Source organism: Camelus dromedarius, chromosome 16 (genome assembly GCF_036321535.1).
Source record: "Camelus dromedarius isolate mCamDro1 chromosome 16, mCamDro1.pat, whole genome shotgun sequence".
Taxonomy (NCBI): domain Eukaryota; kingdom Metazoa; phylum Chordata; class Mammalia; order Artiodactyla; family Camelidae; genus Camelus; species Camelus dromedarius.
The window spans coordinates 3,956,375-3,976,727 of record NC_087451.1 but is presented as its reverse complement, the minus strand read 5'-3'; the positions used below and the strand labels follow the sequence as shown (position 1 = coordinate 3,976,727).

Genomic DNA, 20,353 nt, shown 5'->3' with positions numbered 1-20,353 from the left:
TTATTTATGAGGTGGAAAAAGAAATTGTAATAGAAAAGAATAAATTTGACTGCATGTTAGATCTGTTCCTTTGGCTTTAAACCTTTGCTGTTTTCTAGGCTCAGACTTGGTAGCTCTGTACCTTTTGTTAAAGAAAGTTGCCTTTAGCCTGAAATATCCAGGAGAGCCTATTCTCCGGGCTCTGGTCTTTCACGATGTTAACTCTTCTGCACTTATGTAGAGATGGCAAGTTGCAAAATAAAGATACAACTTTGTTTTTTTTTGGAGGTTTTAGAGGGGCACCATGATTTGACCCACGTGGACAGCTGCAAGAACAAAGAATTCCAAGGAGAAACAATTCGTACCGCAAGAAGTTTGCAACAACCAACCACATCCCCGCCCCTTTTTAGTATAAAAGCGGACTGATTTCTGACTTGGGGGAGACGGTTCTCCAGCATGTCATTCTGCCATCTTCTGGGTCTGCCAGCTTTTCAAATAAAGTCACTATTCCTTGCTCCAACACCTCAATCTCCCGATTTATTGGCCTGTCATGCAGCAAGCAGGACGAGTTTCGACTTGGTAACAAGATGACTGCATTGGAGGTAGTATGTCTCCACTCTTTCCTCGTTTCCAATATGTAACATGCACATCATTTATGATCTAGTGCAAATAATTCATCAAAGACAACAACAAAAAGAAACTACACTCACCTAGCTATCAACACTGAAGTCACAACCTATCAATTTTATATGCTGTTTAACAACACAACTAAAAAACCTAACATAGGGAATTGATTCCACAGAAATAAAATTATTTCTACTCCTTCAAAACCTTTTTTTCTTTTCTATTTTATTTTGTTTTGCATATTGAAAAGAAAATAAAAGACAAATCATTTTATTTCACGTATTTTGTTATAGCTACATAATTTAAATACTACAAAGAAATTTAAATCGCAATAAAAAATTGTTCATATATTGTACAAAGATATATACACAATCAATGTGGATAAGGAAAGGAATGGACATTTACTAAAAATCCACTGCACATCTAGTCTTTTACAAGCATATCCTGGAATATAAGCTCTATGATCCAGGGGTCCCCCACCTGCATTCTCACTGCTGAGTCCCTTAGTAATCTTCTACCAAGGCACCAGCATAGAACCACGCGATCAGTATTTTAGGTATAAATGAGGGAATTAGCTCATTCAATTCTAAAACAAAAACCCTAAAGTAAATACTGAACTTATTTACAGATAAAGAAAATTGGACACAAACAAGTACAGTTCCTTCCCCAAGTTCACAAAGCTAATAACTGGTAAAGGCAAGATTTGAACTCATCTGTCTGATTCTAAAAACTAAGGTGGAAATCCCTTATGACTGGGGAGGGTCCAGCAGCACAGCCTATCACCCTATCTTTTTTCAGATCTAGCCTTAGACAGCCTGAGACAGCACCCCATTCCTATGGAACTTGAGGGCAAATGATAACAATAAGGATTTTATATCCAGTAGTTTCTTAGGTATCATTTATATAAACTGTCAGCAGGACAGCAGAAAAACTCTGAGAAATATGAGTGGGTCCAGGGCTTTTTGCTGATTAGAAACTCAGTCTATCAGGACAGAGTGACCTTCCCATGAGAGGCCACATGGACCTAAACTAAAGGCAGCTGAGCAATGAAAACTAGAAAGACCCTGGAACTCAAGCAAGAAGGATCCCTGCCATCTCCCGCCCTGTTGCCTCTTCATCCACGTGGACACGAAGACAGAAGACCTAGGTTCTTGTCCAAGTTAACTATCATGAATTCTCACCCATAAAAAGTTACGACTCTATGCTGTCCTAAGTCCTTTCCAACTCAAATATGTTGACACCAATATCTCAGCAGAATGTCTATGTCTCCACACCCTCTCTTCTATAAGGAGAATAGTTCTATGGCCACAAAGCAGAAATCCAATTAAAAACACCATGCACTAAGCAAGGTGAAAATCTGCGTAAGAGACTTTGCTCTCACGCTCAGTGAATGAAAACTCAGAAAAATTGTCCCTTCTCCCTCAGCAAGTGGGAGGTAGGCTGATTGTGTGTGTGGGTGGGTGTGCGTGTGTGTGTGTGTAAATCAAATACAATGACGTCTGGGATCTGTACAGATTTTTTTAAGTTACTGTCATTTCATGAGGATGAGACACCCTTTAAAGTAATTTGAATCTAGTGTTCTGAGAGAGTCTCAGGATCTTTTGGTGGAGGAGGGGAAAGGAAAGGAGGAAAGAAGTAAATGAAGCAAAGGAGTAATAATACTGCAAGGGAAAGGCAAGACATTAATTTTGTTCCTACTTGCATCACAAACAAATTACGGACTGGCTTTGCCCCGATGTCCTGTCGAGAACTGAGTTGCAGATGAAGAGGTGACAGCCCATTTCTCACTGAGCTTGTGACTGTACGTGGCATCTTATAGAAACAAATCATTTATCCTGATCAAACACTCTAGCAGCAGGCCGTAATTCTCCTATTTTGAGAGACAAGAAAATAGGAGTTCTAAGAGGGTAGATAACTTGACAAAAGTCAGAGGACCAGTAAACAAGAGAGGATGAATTCAAACTCAGATCTGAATGCAGAGTCTGATCTTCCCACTCCCAGGACTGGAAAATCCTTAACACACAGACTTCCCAGCTCCCCTGCAGTGTTCCTGGCACCAAGCATTTCCCATGATGATGGACTCCAGTTCTCACAGACACAGCGCTCTGTGCAGCCAATGACCTTGATCAGACCTTGATCATCTACCTGCCACGCCCACCAGGCTTCACCATAAAGGTAGGAAAGCTGGCTTTCAAGTGCATACAAAGCCACCCCTGGTCTAACGTGGGCTCTTCTGGGGCTTCTCCAGCCTAAATGCAGCCATGAAATTGCTCAGAGTTTGTACATGAGCCACACTACCTCTCTCCATCTGTCTCCACACCTATACTTCTTAGCTATGACCATTTTGATAATATTGGAAACAAATTTTTAAAAACACAAAAGAAAGGATCCTCGAACAATTACTTAATACTTACAATTTTAAATGATTTGTTACAAAGTGAGTATTTACAAACCGAATCTGCCTTCCTAGGTGTCAGTTTAAACAGTTAAAAAATATAATAGCAAAAAATTCTCACTTACAAAATTAACAAAAACATCAACAATAATCTGGAATAAACTCAAAATTAATGCCCATGTTGTACATGGAGAAAACTACAGGACTGTACTGAGGGGTAAATAAGAGGTGTGAATGTAGAGACATTAACATATTGCATGGAGGAAAACAGTTTTGTAAATATGGAAGTTCTCCTAAAAATAATTCAAAACTTAATAAAAATCCCATGAATACTCTTATCTGATTTTTTTTTAAGTTGAACAATATATTTTAGAATTCTTCAGGAGTAATAAAGTCATAATAATAGCCAAGAAAGTTTGGGATGGAAGAAAAAAACAAAAAAAAAATCGCACTGTCAGATAATAATTAATTTTTACAATATGTAAGATATAGTGCTGGAGTAAGGAAGTAAGATTGACAGAAATAAAGCATGACCTCAAAAAGAGACTCTAGTGTACATAAGTATTTTATACATGTGGGATTTCAAATCAAAGAGCAAAGTATGAATTCAATAATTGTCCTGGGACAATCAGAGAATCACCTGGAAAGAACAAATTCTATTCCTGTCATAATGACCACAAAAAAAATTACAGATAGTGATGTAAATATTAAAATACTAATAACAGCAAATACAACTCTTTGCTCACATTAATTCAACTTCTCCTCACTATAACAAGTACTATTATCATCTCCATCTTAGACATTAAATAAACCTACATAAGAGATTTATACCATTATAAGAAAGTATTTCTAAGAATAATAACAAAGATAAAACACAAAAGGAAGACATTTACTATCTTAAGAATATTTTGAGCCACAACAAAAATAAACCTACTGAACAAAATGAAACGAAAGAAATGACAAGGAAAAACTCTGTGATAGATGTTGATGAAGACAAGGGATTAATGTTCATAACATACAAAGAGCTGTCACAAAGCAAAAAGAAGCTTCCTCACTTAAATTTGTGCAAAGGACAAAATGGATCATTCACTTTTCAAAAGTCAGATGGCTAATCAGTGAAAAATGCTCAATACCTCACTGGTCATCAAATGCAAACTAAAACAATGAAAAAGCACTTTTGCTCATCTTATTGGTAAATATTTTTAAAAGATATTCTAGCTAGTGTCCATCTGTGGGAGAAAAAACTGTGAGCAAACTTTTTGGAGGATGACATGTCAATGGATATGTAAACTCTGAAAAACGTGTGTACACACTGATTCAACCCCACTTCTAGGAATCGTTTCATTTAGAAAAATATCAGTTCAAATAGATGTACTGTTTACACTGGTGGGAAGAAAAGCTGAAGTGAAGTCATATCCAGCGATAGAGAATTGGTTACATAAGTAATTCTACATTTCTCATTCCACACTGGAGAAGGAATTTCTAGTCACTTGAAAGTAGCCTGTGATGAAAGTAAATGTCACATCCAGGGACTAAATTTCCAGAAGACTTAACTAAAGGCATGCTCATACAAGATCACAGGAATGTCTGTTAAAGAAAGATGCCAGTCAAACATCCTTTCTGACAGTGGAAAATGGAGAAAAGGTAAGTGTCCACCATCAAGACAATGATGCGGTAAATCACGGTGAGCTGTGGGCACTGAGGGGGCCGGCGTTTCCCCGTGGCCCAGGGCCTTGTCCACAGCACTCTCCCACCAAAGGTGTCCTTGCACAAGAGACCACACCTGCACATCAGGAGACCCCTCCACTCTATCTGAGAGGACCGGGTGAGTCTGGAGTGGGAGGACGTCTATGATATACCCCTGAGTGAATAAAGCGAGTTGCAGAAAACATATAGTATGGCCTTATTTTTCAAAAAAATATATACACACATATACATAGATTTCTCGTATGTATGTATGTATGTATGTATGGGTATATATAAATGTCATAGGCATAAAGGTCATGAAATATATACACCACATTGGCAACAGCTTTCACACTCAGGAAATAAGGGGAAGGGAGGTAGGGCTCTTTCGGTACCACCACAGTTCTCTTTTCAGTATTTCAGTTAAGTACACTTGGAATTTAAAAGTTTATTTAAGCCCGAAGTAAAATGGACGATGCCTCCACAAGACATAATGCTATACTGGTCATTAAAAATCATGCCAGGGGAGATAGAATATTGTAGAAAAACATGTAATAAGCCGAATGGAAAATGGAGGTCTCCACACAGTAAACAGGCACAGAGTGCTCACTGGTTTTTATGACAGAGCTGATACACACTGATGAAAAGAACAGAAAGTAGATGTTAAAGTGTTAATTATTATTTCTGAGTAGTGGGACCTGGATAGCCTTTTTTGTCCCTTTTTTCAGACTTATTGTATTAAATATACATTATTTTTCATCTGAAAAAAGCATTTTTAGATGTGTAGTACCACACATTGGAGAATAATACACGAGTACTTACAGAAACAAATAACTAGGAGACACTGCAGCAGCGCCACACAATGTAGAACGGGCTATCCTGATTAACACCGCGCAGTTACATAAGGACCCACAAAGTGAGAGCACCTGCTGTAACAGGGCACGGCCCCCTTCTATTTGTCGCTTGTGTCTTCAGGGCTGAGGCAATTCTGAGCATGGCCAGTGTCAGTGTTGGTGTCTGGATGGATGCCACTGGATGTGAGGGCACCTGCAAGCCGAGAGAAATAACAGAAATCATCCTCTGCCTTTTCTGTCTTGTTTCTTTGTTACTTTAAAAGAGAGGCATAAATAAGATAAACTGTGTATCTTCCCTACTGAAATTTCAGTAATGAAACCGTTTTCAAAGTGTTCACAACTTATATTCTGCCTATAACCGTCTTTTCATCAAAGCTTCATATTTATTAAATGTTAATTAACTCAGTTAATTAACTCCCTGTTGAAACCTTCTACTATAGAACATGAAATGCACTATGTGAAAGGACCACTCCTGCAGTGACTAGCTTGGCTGTCTTGACGGCAGTGCAGTCAGCCCCCAACATCCCGTGGCTCTGAGCTCCTGATGCTGCTAAGAGAGCACGCTGCCGCCTCAGATGGAGAGAAAGTGTGAAAGCATTTCCTGAAATCTACAGCACTGACAAAACATAACTGACAAATCCCAGGCTCCTTTGAAGCTGTCATTTTCGGTTTCTGGCCAACCCCAGTCAATGAGCAGAACCACCTCATTCCCGAGCAATGGCACTCACTTGGTAAGGAGTTTTGGAGAAATTTCCAGGTATAGAATGTAACCAACTATACGTAGAACTCTGACAAAAGAAACAATGCAATACCCTGATTTTGGAAGACACTCAAATTATTCTCCTAAGCCTTTGTAGCTGGAAAGGTTGGGCTTCTCCTGAGCCACTTATTTATTTCACAGCCAGTGAGCATCTCCCACAAACCCTGTTACCCTGTGTCTGCTGGGAGCATCAGGTACACTCTTGCTGTCGATCTTATAAGTCACAGGGCAGAGGCGTGTGTCTCACGGCTGCAACCCTCACACAGGCTCGCCTCCTAGACTCACAGTTTGAACTTGGCCCCATTTTCTAACCTGTTTCTTTGGTATCTGTTCTTCTGTAAGCTGCCTGAAATGCTTTTTGGAACAAGTCAGAAGAATGAGTGGGTAGATAAATGGACAGATGGACAGGTGAGAGATGGGCAGACCGAAAGAGAGACTCCAAGAAAAGGGGAACAAATAAAATTTCCTGTGCAAAACCCTCTTCTAGTCAGGGAAGAAAACCACCACGGAGAAGAGTGAAGAGGCTGGTAGCTTAGGACTGTTTCCTGGATTCCATGAAAAGTCCCACCAAGAGATGAGAAGGTAGAACTATAAATAATAAAAGAAAAAAGCATGCATGCTTGAAAAATATATCTACAATATGTACTTTCTAAAGAATAGATTCAAATCAGCAGGGCCCAATACCACAATTCTTGGGTATTTACAGAAATGAGAATCCCATCTCCAAACCACAAGGCATCCCTTTGGAGCACTGAGAGTCTACACGGGGCAGTCATAAAGCCATCACCACAAAATCTATGCTATCCTGCACTTACGAGGAACGAGCAGTTGTGCACGTGCATCATTTACACGCTACAGCACCTCTACGGGGGAGGGACGCCTAGCGAGCCCCATCTCTGCAGGACAGAAAACCAGTCCTGGAGAGACTAAGCTGACCTACCAGTTCTCCATCTCACAGGACTGGTCACTCCAGAGCAGGACTCGAACTCGGACACACGTCTGTAAGCACGATATTATCATGCTTTGTGTGATTTTTGTGTGTATAATACATTTGTTTCTGGCATGAAAGGATATTTAATAAATGATTGATTGTCTTGTCTATCTCATTAGCTCACAATCAATCTTTATACTGTTGAATTGTAATCTTTTCCTCTGGAGAACGGAACGGAAAGAGCGGGGGTCAGAATGAGGTGGAGCTCCATTCTTTATATGGTATCTCATCTCATCCAAGTCCCCAACCAGGGAGAAGGAGCCAATGTTCTCTTCATCTTTTAAAGAGAGGGCTCCACTGATGATGACTTACTCAACCCAAAAACCAAGGCTGGGGGAAGGGCACATGTAGCAACCAGAGCAGTATCAGATGTAGGAAAGTGAAAAGAGCTCACGGGAGGGCTCAGGGGGTCAGCCTGATTTAATTTCAATCGATAAAAAATACCACACTGTAAAAATACTAGCATGCAATGGATTTGTTCTTTCTTGACATCTAGTAAGTTTCCACAGCCCACATGTAACATTATCGTGAACCAGTGAAAGAAGAGTCTACAGATAGGGAAAATCAATGCCACAGGCAGGTTGAAACCCAGGCTGGAGTTTAGGAAGAGAAAGGGCATAGTTAAGAATTGGGGAAAGGCTGGAGGAAAAAATCATCACAAGGACTCTCAAGCATCATCCTACAATCACATAATCATTCATTCAAGAGAGAGTTACTGAGGTCCTATTTTGTGCAAGATTGTACACAAGGCAAAGCAAGAGCGCAGCGACCATGTTGGCAGCAAGGGGCGGGGCTAAAATACACTTCTGATCCCGGTACCTTGCACACTTGTCCTCAGTATAAAGGCAAAGAAAAAAAGTAAAAGAATATTCTGTAAACTCAAAGCATTGCTGAAAAAAAATTAAAGAAGACCTAAATACCTGGACAGACACGCCACGTACATTCCTGTATCAGAAGACAGTGCTCTTGGAATGGCAGTGCTCCCCAGAGTGATCCGTATATTCTACGTGGTCTCGATCACAATCCCAGTGGGCTCCTCTGCAAAAACTGATTAGCTGCTGTTATAATTCATATGGGAATTCGAGGGTCTCAGTAACCAAAACGATCTTGTAAAAGAAGAAGAACATGAGAGGACTTGTAATTCTCAATTTGAAACTTTACAACTGTATCTCTAGGTGAGATTAGAGGCCATTTTTAAGTTATTACTGTGTTTATCCTTATTTTCAAAATTCTCTAGAATGAATATAATTGTTATAATAAGGAAAATAAAAAGTAAGGTATCTTTTAAAACATGCACACCGATTAATTCATGGGAAAAAAGTATTTTAACTATAAAGAGTTAAACAAATATCTAGTGAAAAAGGACTACTTAAAAACAAGAGTGCATTTACATTTTTAAGAAATTGAAAACTGAAAAGCACAAACACATCAAGTTTCTAGGGAGACAAATACAACATATTAACACTTATTTTCAAAAATTCTAATTGAACAATGAAAACTCAAGAAAGGGAAAATCGCGATTGACAGCCAAATGCAAACACATGGAGAGCAAAGGCCTAGAAATCACAGTTCCTTTAACTCTGCTACTACCTCAGTAGGGGAGGAAATTCCTCACTGAGGAGACAGTGGAATCCCATGCATAAGACAGGATACACAGTACAAACTGCGCTAGAATCGGGGGTGATTTTCTTAGAAGAATTCTAAAGTTAGAACGTTGCTGAAAAACTATAAATATACTGACAGACAGATTAAAACACACAGTCATAAATATTATATAGAAACATATGAAGTCTGCTCCCATGTTACATAGAAATACAAACATATTTGTTCATTTATGGGCACTGATTAATTTTTTCCAGGTAGAATATTTCAAAAACAAATAATCAATAATACACCCCTCTTGTCAAATCTAGTTGATAAGTTACTCTGCTATGTAATCATAATATGCCTAAGATAGATCTAAAATAAGTGAAAAAGATCTTTGTATGGTTTCTTGAACTCTTCTCAACATTCCAAACTTAATTTTAAAATAGATCTGAGCAGTATTTCTATATTATCTTTTCCCTCGTGAAATGACAAATAGAGTCTGTTGTCAAAATTCTGTCCTTACAATGATTCACGAACACCGTATCCTCACAAAACTGCTGGACAGCAAGTCACTATCTAGACACTGTGACCAAACAAACGAAACACAAGGAAGACAGTGACCCTATTCTGGAGGGCTTACCGTCTGTGTCAACACTGGGGTTTTTATTTGATTGGTTTGATTGGGTAGCAAAATAAAATCAATCAATTATTTTCTTCTTTGAGCATTCTGTAAGTCATGACTCTTTTCAGTGTCATGAGCAGGAAAGACTTAAGCATGACTTGATTAGGTCAAATAGCAACAATCATCACCGGAGAGTGAGTAATAAAGAAGTTAACTGATAGCAATGCTTCTGCCTACATGAGACCTAAAATAAACCTACACTGATATCCAAAAGGAAAATGAGGAGATGAGGTTCCCAATGAGAAAACAAACAAACAAGAAACCAAAAAAGGAAAGACTTTTTCATTAACGATTCCAGGCAGTAGTGGAGCATGGTGGTGAAGAGCACAGATGCTTGGGAACAATCATGAGGCTCTGAACTCCCACAGCACTGGGTAGCTTTGACACTCATAAGTCAGTGAAATTTTCTGCATCTCAGCCTCCTATCCATAGACTGGGGACAACAACAGCGCCCGTCTCCTAGGACGGTCCTAAAAATTAAAATATTTTATATGTAAATTTTAAATAAAATACCTCAGATTTTAAATATTGCCCCAAAAGCACAAGGAAAAAAGAAAACAGAGATAAATTTGAGTTCATCAAATTTAAAACTTTGCTTCAAAGGACACCATCCAGAAAGTGAAAAAAACAACACTCAGGAGAAAATATTTTCAAATAATTTATTTGATTAGTAACTTGTATCTCCAAATAAAAAAGAGCTCCTACAATTCAACAAAAAAGACAACTAAATTAAAAAATGAATAAAGGATCCGAAAAGGTATTTTTCAAGGAAAATATACATATGGCCAATAAGCACAATGAAACGATGTTCAAAATCATTAGCTGTAAGTGAAATCATGTCAAAACTACTAGGAGAAACCGCTTCACACTCACTACATTAGCTTATATTTTAAAAAAGAATAACAAGAACTAATGAGGACACACAGGTATCAGAGATAGCAGCCCTTGCTGGTGAGATGTAACGCTGCGTGGCTACTTTGGAAAACAGCCTGGCAGGACCTCAGAGAGTTGAACAGTTGGTTTCTGAATCACCCAGCAATTCTGCTCTGTGGGCACACACGTAAGATAACTGAAAACAAATGTCCACATAAAAACTCCTACAGGACTGTTCACGGTGCCATTATTCATCACAGCCAAAAAGAAGAAACAACCAAAATGCCTATCACCTGATGAATGGGTAAACAGAGAGGCCCAGCCATACAGTGTAATATTATTCAGCAATAGCAAAGCATGGAGTACTGACCCAGGCAACAACATGGACAAACACTGAAAACGTTACTCAGTGTGAAAGAAGTCAGTCACAATAGACGATTCCATTTACATGAATTGACTCGATTTACATGAAATGTCCAGCACAGGCAAATCCACAGAGAGAGAACAGTGGCTCCCTGGGGCTGGGGGAGGATGGGGAAGATGGGAATGAGTGCTTATGCATATGGGGTTTCCTGTTAGGAGGATGAAAATATTCTAAGATTGACTGGGATGCACAATTCTTGGCATAGAGTAAAAACCGGTGTAAATATTAATGGGTGAATTGTATTAAAACTGTTAAGAACAAAAGCACCTCGGGCCAGTACCTTCCCATAGTAGATGCAAATTGCTAACTTTTATTACAGGAAGAAGAAACTGCCCTCATCATGAAAGCAGGAGATTAGCAAATGTGAGTTAACCGAAATTGGACAAGAGCAGTTCACTTGAAACAGTTGCTGAGTGTATACGAAATATTCAGAATGAAGAAAATCAGTTTGACATCAAGATGAAGCATTCTGCTTCAAATGCAGATCAAGGATTCGGCAAGCCCACCTGCTAGAAATAACCAGAGAAGAAACCTGGTTCTTAAAACAAGCACCACATCCAACAAGGAAATGGTGGTGAGGAAAGCAGTCAGCCAAAAAACTGGAACAGTTTGCTACAAATAATTTCTCCACTGAAATTTCAAAAATAAAATGAAAGTGATGCAATGCTGCGCTGCCCTCACGTGAATGGGCTTCCTCCGGTGCTCGACAGTTCTGTAACCCCGAATGAGAGACTCAGGAGAATCAGCATGGCTCCTGGGAGTCCCCAGGTGACTGCCCACCAGCACGCTGACCACCATCACATCTGCCAGGGTTGAATTGCAGAGAAGAGACCAACTTCTGAAAGGCACAGTAAATGTTGGCAAGGAAAAAAATGGCTGCAGTCAGTCCTGGGACAGAGGCCCTGACAGCAGAGGCCAGAAGGCTGCAGGTGAACTGGAGTGGTCCTGTGGAAGGAAGGGGCCACAAGGGAGCAGATCTCAATTCTCTTCTCTCTCTCCCTTGGGTAGGAGATATAAAGCCTGCATCATTCTCACCTGGAATTGTGGGTTATGGCTGGCAGAAGTCGTACCGACAAGGAATGATTATTCAAGACTCTGTGGGAAAAGTCCAGAAAAAGAGAAGGAGTAGGGAGCCAACTCCACGAGCCTCTCAAATGCTCCTATATTTACTGTGTATAACGAAAGGAAAAAGTCATTAACAGTTGTGGGATAGTAAGTAGGAAATTGAGGAAAGACGGGAGGAGACAGAGATTGTAGAATCCACAATGAGTACAAAGGCTTAGTGTATCTTTAGGGAAGTCATGGGGTGAGGGGAATAAGATACATTCTTTAGATATGTGAATTACAAAGCAGACCACGAGACCAGCCAGGTCTATGTTTTGGGGATAACAGACTATCTAAAAGCACACAAGCCCAGATTTTATAGCTGAGGGCCTGGGTCCTTGCTTTGAAATGAGCAGAGTTCTATCTAAAGCATCAACTATGCAAGCAAAGCATTGTCTCTGATTTTAAGGCAAGGAGGCAGGAGTGAGGATGCACAGGCTCCTGCTTGCAAAACAGTTACTAAGCACACATTTTTCTTCTGAACATTGACAGGCGGCTGGGGTCTGTTACAATTTGTTAACCTAATCTTGGGCTCCCACATGTAACCATTATGGAACCATTATGGAGGACACCCTAGGATAACAAATCCTAGCTCTGGGTCTTTTCCTGCCAGCTTTAGACACTCTAGCAGGATCTAGACACATCCCTGACTAACAATCACACAGAACCACCCAGACTCTTAACTCCTGGAGCTTGAAACTTAATTTTAGCTCTACACAACTTAACAAAGAAAAGTTTCAGAAATAGAAGATATTACATTCTTTTATATCTCATCATATGAACTAATTTTTCTGATTGCTCTAAGCTGCTTCTAATTGGCAAAGCACCTAATTCTGCAGGTGAATTCAGTACTTTCCACTGGGCATAACTTGCCAGTTTGGGCTCGCTGAATTCTATTGGTCAAATACTGATACACTTAATTGATTTCATTGTTCATCAGTTTCAGCCGGGAGGAGAGGGAGTGTCACTCTGTTCCTCAGCCCACCCTCAACTCTTTTCTCATCAGCAACTCAGGCCTCCTGAAAATAAAACAAAGAATTTGTTTCCCTTCTACACTTTCCACAAACCTAACAGGAAATATCAGCCTGGAGAAAGAATTCAACAAAAATGTTCAAACAAAAATCTATAAAACCTGAAGCAACTCCATCTCCGAATCATGATACACAATGACATGAAAGTAAGTGTGTCAGGCACAAAACATGAGTGAGCCTGACCACCTCATTTCTATTCTTCAAAGGAAGGAAGGTTTTCATATTTTTTATTATCACTCTTTCTCATTGCTTCTGATTAAGCCAAAAATTAGTTTATGAAATAATTTAGCACTGCAATAACAGATTTTTGTTGTATCAATTATAGAAGGCATTCAGAGGGGATAGGAAAACCCACTTTTGTAAAAAATGTAAAATTTCTTCCCCTGTTAAGAACATGTATACAAAATGCAACAGAGAATTCAAATTCTTGCGGAGAGGAGCAAAAGCCACAGAATCAAAGCAAAGTCATTACTATGAGTCAATTCAAAATTCACTAGACAAGCATGCTCAAAGCATTCAAAGAATTTTAAAGGCACACTGCAAACCATTCACTTAATGATCTGCAGGCTAGAGGAAGAATTTCCCTCTTTAACAGACAACAGAAATCAAAAGGGTGCCCCTCCAAACAAAGACGAAAGATCAATCAGGTTTTTAACAGTTCTGATAAATCAGCATGTTCTAAAGAACAAAATTCAGAAATTTTAAACATTCATTCAAACCACAATGAAACAAGCACTTAAAAAAAAAGAAAAAAACCCCAAAGAAACTAAGCACATTGATCATGCACTTGGATCAATGAGAACGTCTTTTACTCTTCGAAGAAAGAACAGGCTATAGCCTTTTACTTGAAAATTAACACTACTTTAAAGATAACTCCTAAAACGGATTTCATCATTCATGTTGCCTTGAAAACTCTGAGGCACTTGTATCTGATCAGAAAAGCAATTCTGAGTAATAGTATGTTACAATTCAGCGCCAGTTTGCTTTAGAAGATAAAAGAAAAGCTACTGTTCTTCAAATCCTGCACAGAGTGTTAAATGCCTCCCTGACTCTTTCCCCTCCTGTTTTCAAACCTGATGCTCCCCAACCCTTCTGAAACAAGTGTGAGAACCTCATATTCCCACCAATATGTCAAATGACTAAAGAATATCAATTTACTTGTGTAAATATATGCCTACATCTTGAACTGGAGGAGGAAGGTATCAGAGGGCTACATGGAACTTATTTCTACCTTCCTGAAATCACACACAAACACGTTAACACAGACACACATACACACTGAATTACTGAGCACTTCACAAGCTTAGGAATTCCAACTTCTAGAAGATAACTTTGCAGTTAGTTTAAAATACAAAACTGTCAAGTTTTGAAAGACTTGATCATCTGCTAAATCATCCAAATATCGAGACCCAATTTGCCTTCTCTGCAGAATGTAATTTCCCATGATGTCAAAGCAGACCCTAAGAAGTACTGGATCCAAGACTCGTGTTTATCACTAGCTATTATCATTTTTAAACAAGTAAACAGATTCAGAAATGTATGTCCCAACATTTATTCTTATTGAAATAGCATATGTATTCAATTGTCTATACAGAAATTAGGTCCCATGATGGTGTTTAAGAGCTATTTTGTGTATTGCAATATTTATTTTTAAGTGAAGACAAGGAGGGTGGGTATTACTCAGTTGTAGAGCACTTGCTTACCATGCACAATGTGCTGGCTTCAATCCCCAGTAATCCCCCCCCCCCAAAAAAGTGCTTATTTAAAAATAAGAAAAAAGTTATAAAAAAATGCAGACTAAAAACCACTGCAATGTAGAAGCCAGAACTATAATAAAAAACATGTGTTTCTATCAAATACTGACTATATGTCAAACACAGGGACAACCACAAATCACCCCTGACAACCATCACGTGTGGTTCTCAGCAACCCTTCTAAGTAGACATGGATGAGAAGCCCAGCACTGCGGATGAGGAGACGGAGCTTGGAGGAGCCGGGGACGCTGACCGTCCTGCTCCCCGTGACACCACGTCAGCCCAGGACAAGTGCTGACAGAGCTGCAGTGAGGGGACATGCAGCTGCGTGGAAACTTCGGGAGCTGGGAGTCCCAGAAAACACGAAAAATTGTTCAGTGAAAAACCAGCTCAAATATATTAAACTGTGTCACATTCTTTAAACAGGGAACATGACTGAGACCTTTTTGATGCCTCCGTGTCCTTTATGCCATCATCAGTTATTTGCCCTCTCAGCGTGACCAGTGATGATCTGGACCCCTTATGAAGTGCACTCAGATGGCAGAGCTTTTAAAGCTGTTTTATGAAGTTTGTAAGACTCTGTCTATGCCTCACACAGGCGGTCATCCATCACTTCTCACCGGTGTGGATGTACCACCTGAAATCACTCCTTTCTGCTTTTTAAAATCCCTTCATCTAATCCAGACTTTTCAACAGAAAAGAATCAGCTCAACCACAGACAGTGAACAGCTTTTCACCAAATGGACTCGAACAGCCCATCGGACTACCTGGAAGCCCTTTTCTTCTATTAAACCCACTTCCGGGTACTTCAACATTTTCTGATTGGTGGACGTGGCCGCTGACAGGCCTGCTCAGAGAGCTCCCAGGCTCACATCCGGGGGTGGGAGAGGACCCTGCTCTTGGGAGAAATCAGTGAGGAAGGCGGACATCCTCCAGTCAGGACTGTACGTGTAGAAGTGCCACAACGTGCTCAGAAATTATACCGTCAGCACCCCTGGGCTCCCATGGACTGGTTTCACATTAACCAAACTCACGAGACACTGATGCAAGAAAACCAGAAACTTAACTTATTAATGTAACAGAATATGTGAAACTATGAACCAGACTGAAATATCAGAGTTCAACCATGAGTACAGTTTCTCCTCCACAGCCTAATCACGGGCAGGCAGTAACATGGCAACCATGGACAGAAGCAGAGCAGGAAGGGTTTGTAGATTAACTCAATGGACTAAATTTCTGTTATACCAACAGATCTACGGCCTGGAAAACAATTAACGCTAATCACGGTGCACTCTTCGTGGACAGTGGCTGAGACACGACTGTGAGCTCCTGTGTAACTCTCCTTTCCTTGTCCTTATTGGGCAAACTGATGCACAGAGGTACAGAGATCCAGGGATGCAGATACCTCTAAACACCCAAAGCCCATCCCTGGGAACCTCTAAACCAGACAGCCAGGGTTTAAATACCAGCTCTGCCACTTACTAGCTCTGTGACCTTGGCCAACTTACCCTCTGTGTGCCTCAGTTTCCACACTGTAAAACTGGGATAAAAATCAAACATTCCTTACTCGATTGTTGAGAAGATTGAAGGATTCATTTCTGTAAAACGCTCAGAAAAGAATGTAGCACATTATTGGTGCTCAACAAATGTCAACTTAATATTAAAGTGATTTACAAGTCTCCTTTCTAATCATCTTCTGTGTTTCCTGGCTAGACTAAGTCCCAAAGAAAATCCTTATTTCTCCTTTTATAAACTCTTGGGGAGCACCCTTCTGTTCCATACCACCACCTGTTTAAACTGAGGGAGGGGATGCCTCCTCCCCACTCCTCTTGGCCACGGAGAGTGCTTCTCCACACCACAGACCCATGGCCCACAGCTAGCCTTTATCACACTAACAGAGTGAGGTGTGAGTCCGGAGAGACAAGCAGGTTACGTGAAACCGTTCCTTTCCTTCCAGTGCTGGCCACACTTGGGAAGCACCCGGGATGCTCAGCTCCATGGCAGGACAGCCCTGTGCATGATGGGGCAGGTCCTCCCAAGGGAAGGCTCGCTGTGGCCCAGAGCTACCTGGGACAGGGTGAGTCTCTAATTCTGGGACACAGTATAATGACACGCATTTTCCCACAGCTCTGAAGTTCATGGAGAACATGGCTTCATCAGTAAAAATGAAGACATATATGGCCTGCTTACTCTTTTCTGTCATCTCTCAGTTGGCTGCTGGAGACAACATGTGTATAAGTATTGGATCCCATTAAGCCCCAACATATTTGAAGTAACAAAAATTCTGTGGCTTAATGTAGGTTCAGGGCGACTGTGTAGCAGTTCTGACTTTGCTGATGCTAAATTATGGGTATAGGAACTATGGAACCTCCTCAAATATCTTTCATCATAAAACCAGCTTTTCTTGTTTTCCTGTTTCTTAGTAATTGCCAAAGACTATCAAATGATGGCTTCTCACAAAACAGTAGCTAAAGTTTATGAGCCCTCTTGACATACCCACTGTGGTAAACACTTTACATAATTTCTAATTCTCACAATTCTACAAAGCAGATATGAGCATCCCCATCTCACAGACGAGGGAAATCTCAGAACGAACTGACTTAGGCTCACGTGGCTCAGTGGCAGCGCGTGCACGCAAACCCAAGTCAAAAAACTACACCCCTTCCTATATGTACCAAATCTCCTACCACTAATTAACACACAGCGGCGGGGTCAATACTCAGGGAACCCAGTACACTTTTCAGCTTTAAGGTGCTCCAGAGGCCGCTTCTAGCTGTTTTATAAATTCCCGGCTCACTGGTTTCTAACACTGGAAGAAAAGTCCGATTTTGCCATTGTTTGCACAGCAAGTCTGAGATGTTCACAGCGAGATGACAGAATAAAACTAAGATATAAGCAGAATAATTTTTCCAGGTAGACAGACATAATGGAGACTGTGATATTCTGAAGCATTAAGCAAAGAAATCAAAATAAAATAACATTGTTTAAGCTTTCTTTAACAAATAGGAAAATTAAGAAGGTAAGAAGGTGCAACAGCGCCACCTATGGCTAAAAAGAAATTCCAGGTTGCCGGGAAACATGCAACACAAAATTGCCTGTAGGATCAGAAATGAGAATCAGATAACTAAAAGCTTCTGCAGCACATACTGCACTTTGTTTCGGGGTAAGGGATGGTAACTCAGTATTTAATCTGATATTGCTAATACTCCTGAATATAAACAAAAGACATAGGCTTATGGAAACTCATCTTAGAGGAGGAAAGAAACCAGACCCGCCTCTTCAGTTTACAGGAGGGGAGACTGAGACCTGGGATCTGTCCTCCTTGCAATCGGCAGCAAAGCTCTCCTAGGCCTCATGTCTTGCACTGTAGCAAAAGCCAACAGATCTTTACTAGGCATATATTCATAAAAGTAACGTCTGTATTTTTCCAACAGTAGGTAATCTAAGTATCTTGCAAAATACTTCTCAAAGAGCCAGGAAATCGAAAAAGTTTGTTGAAATACAAAAACATTTATTTACATATTAAAACAGCATGAGATTTATTCTATTAAAAAAGTTACATGTCAAATCAATGTTTTGATATTTTAAACCTGTTAAAAGTGCAAGAAAAAAATCAAAATTTTCTTTAATCACAAAAGAGAGAAGATTATTCCCTGAAAATGATAAATGTGGATTTTTTTAAACTTAATGGATCTGGTCAGAATCCACGAATTTACATGTCTGAGTGGATGTTACACGGCAACATGAATTCTGAGTTGTAACAATACACATTCTGTGTAAATAATCTTCAAGGTCGTCTGCTTAAGGCAATTTAACTAATCCCTGTCGCAATAGAATGATACAGATTTCATTAAAACTTCATAGTGCACTAAAAAAAATAAATGAATCCTTGTTACTTTAAGCCATATTCATATATATCATATATATACATATTAAATATGCATCAGAAATAAGCCACCCACTTTAGTATTCAGAGTTGATCCTTCTAAAATACCTGTCATTGTGACAGCACATTTTTATTAAGCACCTCTTGGGTGCTTTGTATACAAGGCGTCTAACTCTCACAGTTAGACAAGGAAAATGATATTACTCAAATTTCACAAATGAGGAAATGTACTTAAGCCATAAAAACAACTTACCTATTCATCATCAGGAAAGAAAAGAGTAATGATTTTACTTATAATATTCACTGACAATCTTTTCTTCCATACTAAGACTACATAAAACCAATTCAGTCTTTCTAAGTATTCCTGTCAATAAGGGCCACTAGGGAAAAGCAAGTAACATCACTAGCAATGGTTGGACTTTCAAAGCCCACTTCTCTTTTGCACTATAATTATTTTTAATGTTTTGTTTTTAGTGCTCACAGAGCACTAAAATTAAAAAAAAATTAACTTTTTAAGTCATTACCTGAGAATAAAACTTTTGTAAAAATGTACAATTTTAATTTATGCCACTCTGTCTCACATTCTCACTGGTGTCTCTCCTTTGAAGTCCTCATCAGGCTGAGATCACTAAAATTGGCCATTTATGGAGTCACAGGAGTTCGGGAAACCATTCAACGGGAGGCTGATTAGAGGAGCAATTAAAAATGCATTCTGTGCAGCCAGGGTTCCAGCACTGAGCTAGCCACTGCCAGCTGTGTGTAATTTGGGACAAGCTGCTCCATCTCTCAATCCCTCAGCTGCAAAAAAGGAGACACTGATACCTACCCTCAAACACCTGCTATGAAGTAAAACATGAGGAAAGCATTTTAGCCTTAGGCAGGTGTCCATTCAGAGCGAGTTTGGTCATTATGATGATGAGGATGTCTGTTAATAAATTAAGCTAGACCAGAAAGTAGAAATCACCATAAAGGAGAAACATTTAAATCAATGAGCATTTTCTTTTGGATGGATTGCAGAATATTCTATTGATTTTTTTAATAAACCAAGATTTGTCCATTAATAATAGATTTACAGGTTCATGAACAAGTCTCCAGAAAAAGAATTAGAGGCCTCTAACCTCTGAATACTAAGAAAGTAAAGTTTAAAAAGAATTCTGGGGGAGATTATACCTCATTTGGGAGAGTATGTGCTTAGCATGTATGCGGCCCTCAGTTCAGTCCCTAATAACTCCATTTAAAAACTTTTTTTTTAAGAAATGGAGAATTAAAGCAAAAAGATGGAGGAATACAGAATTTTTTTAGAGACTCAACTCAGACTTCTGATGGGGAATAAAACATCCATTTCTCAGAGGAAATCTTGAAAACTATGTAAACTGGATCAGAGATGTCTAGTCTTTTAACATTATCAAGAATTCATATTACCAAGTCTTAAAACTACCTGATAACCCACAGTGGTGATAGTGATCATAACAGCTGCCAACACGGATCAAGCTCCGGCTAGGAATGCTCTGTTCTGACATCTCTGCCCCTGAGGCCTCACCAGGCTGAGAGCACTAACTTCGGACATTCATGAGCATCTCGTGTAAGTCCTCAATTTGTGCTTCTCACTCCCCCCTCACCAGGCCCTCTGAGGGAAGCACTGTTATCATCTTCCCCACCCGCAGTTAAGGCCACTAAGGCACAGAGACTAAACCCGATCCACGTCACACTGGCATTAAAGGAC

General features: G+C 39.8%; 1 long non-coding RNA gene across 6 annotated transcripts in view; it reads right to left on the bottom strand.

Annotated features, from left to right (window-relative positions):
* LOC135323188 (uncharacterized) overlaps positions 1-20,353 on the bottom strand; it is a 90,954-nt gene that overhangs the window by 5,325 nt on the left and 65,276 nt on the right. For all 6 annotated transcript variants that reach the window (XR_010384421.1, XR_010384424.1, XR_010384419.1 and 3 more), the window contains 3 exons: positions 8,210-8,395; positions 5,507-5,731; positions 122-305 (listed from right to left, as the gene is read on the bottom strand). This is a non-coding gene — a long non-coding RNA (uncharacterized LOC135323188). The remainder of the gene's footprint in view (positions 1-121; positions 306-5,506; positions 5,732-8,209; positions 8,396-20,353) is intronic.